The sequence below is a fragment of the Gavialis gangeticus genome, unplaced genomic scaffold (genome assembly GCF_001723915.1).
Source record: "Gavialis gangeticus isolate Ggan-Ray unplaced genomic scaffold, GavGan_comp1, whole genome shotgun sequence".
NCBI classification, from domain to species: Eukaryota; Metazoa; Chordata; order Crocodylia; family Gavialidae; genus Gavialis; species Gavialis gangeticus.
Window position 1 is genome coordinate 162,873,306 of NW_017729032.1, and position 2,261 is coordinate 162,875,566.

The window sequence follows — 2,261 nt, forward strand, 5'->3', positions numbered from 1 at the left end:
GTTGGTAAGCTAAAAGTGCCACTGTGTCAGTTACCTGAGGCACAGGTTTCCAGCTGGAACTGTGTGTGGAGGGGCCAGTGGCCCTGCGGGGGTGGTGGTGGCTGCAGCCACTATATAAGGGCACAGTGCTCCCAGCTCTGACTCAGGGTGGGGCAAGGCAGGATGGGCTGCAGGAATTACGCTTGGGGGACAGCTGCATCACACCAGCTTTAGCTTTGGCCCTGCCCCAGGTGCTGGGAGCTGAGCCCCTTGATTTTTCCCCCTCGAGTTAAACCATTTTTCCCCCCATTTCCTCTATTTATTCCAATTTCATCCTGTTTTTTATGTTTCGAAGATAACCCTGAAAAATTCCTGGACTGTTTTTTTTTTTTTTTTTTAAATAAAAAACTGAGAATGCAGAACACTATTCATACTACTTTTACTGTTAAGCATTTCATTACAATCCGCTTAAGATCCTCTTTCGCTTTTGTGATAAAGTACATGAAGTAGAACCCTGTTTCCCACACTCCTAAGATGCCTCATCTCTGGCTCCTAGATAAAGTAGAGAAGTCACTTTTGAAGGTAACAGACTCATAAAAGGGTCTTTGAGGAAAACGGGAAGGAGAAGCAATGAATGGAAGTGTACCTAGGTGACAATAGTGGACAATGACAGCAGGACAACGATAGCTAATGTTATCAGGTTGTGACAGCTATACAGACATGATGGAATGGAGCAGGCAGTTTCTGAAAGTACTAGAGACTTCAGATCAGTTCTGGTGAGATGTCAGGCATCCCCTATCAAATAGGTCATTGAGCTGGTCCAAGATGGAACATCTGAAGTCCAAGATACCCCCAAGACTGACTACTGTATCTCATGGTAATAACACTGAAGTTGGGGAACATCACCTATTTGTAGGGATATACCAAATTTGCAATCACATGATTTTTGCAGAAACCGTACATTCGGGCAGGCTCTACAAACAAACAAAAAAGCAGACTCTGATTTTGGCAGGCTCGCTTTAAAACAAAAACAAAAACCAAGTTGCAAGCTGCAAAGCCCTGCAGTCCTGAATCAAAGTGGGGGGAAGGGAGCAAATCAGAGACTGAGCTTGTGACATAGATTCAGTCTCAGAGACCGTTCAGGGCTAGTTAGGAAAGCGAAAGGATTTTGGCGCTGGATTTTAAAGCAGTCATAGGCAGGCTGCTGCAGCATGGTGCAGCCTGAGGGGGATTCTTCAGCATGCCCATTGAGAAGAAATCCTCCAAGACAGCCAAATACATTTCAGTGCTGGACTGTGTAAAATAGTATCCTGCAGGCATGTTGCACACAGATGGAGGCAGACTGTTCTGTACTGCCTGTAATATAACTCTGGATGCATCAAGGAAAGGAAAACCCAGTACAGAGCGACACTTAAGAGTCCAAGACACACACGAAACAAAAGACTGTTGCAAAGGCTGAAGATCAGAGCAAAAAAACTGACTTGTGATCGTATCTTCACTCCTTAAAAAGGTCCACGGAAAGCAGTATGGCAAAGCAAGAGGTGGCATTTTCCCTTGTGGAAGCTTTTGTGACAACAAACATCCCACTGGAAAAACTTGATCACCCCAAGTTAAGGGATTATCTGAACCAAAACATGCCAAATGCCAGCAGTTTTCCACTTGCCAACAAGCTTCATCAAGACTGTCTCCCTACAATGACTGCTTTGTAAGTACAGTCCATAAAAGCTGCACTGGCAGAGTACGATTCCTCCATTGTGGCTAATGAAGCCACCAACCCTCAAGATAACTACATGCTGCATAATCTATTGTACCAGAGAGCTGGACTGACTGCGATCTGCCTGTGTTTCAAACAGAGCCAGTCGACCTCACATCTGTCAATTTTTCTACCACATCAAGCCATCATCAAGGTATTTGTCAACTATGGCATAGAATTTAACAAAATCTCAGTATTCCTGTCCCACAACTCCATGTACATGTGCAAGGCTTTCTCTGAAGTGCTCTGAGGAGTGCAGTTCATGTCATCTGTAATGCACATTCTGTCTTCATTAAGTGACATCTGGTGCATGCAGTTCCCTGATGTGGGTAGCCTGGCATCTTCCTTCCAGAAAGCCTTCAAGCCTTGTCCGGGCCACAAGAGATTTTATCGCCTGTCGAAGTGGGAACTCACATGGCAGTGGGCCACCGCCACCAGAGCCTGGGAATTTGTGGTTCAACACGGTCTGTTACTCTGCCAAGCATATGTGGTACTACTAGCAGTTTGTGAGTGAAGAGCTGCAAATTGC

The 2,261-nt window shown here is 45.3% G+C and overlaps 1 protein-coding gene across 1 annotated transcript in view; it reads right to left on the reverse strand.

The window, feature by feature from the left end:
• Positions 1-2,261, reverse strand: part of PRKX (protein kinase, X-linked) — a 120,789-nt gene that overhangs the window by 39,896 nt on the left and 78,632 nt on the right. The window lies entirely within an intron of this gene.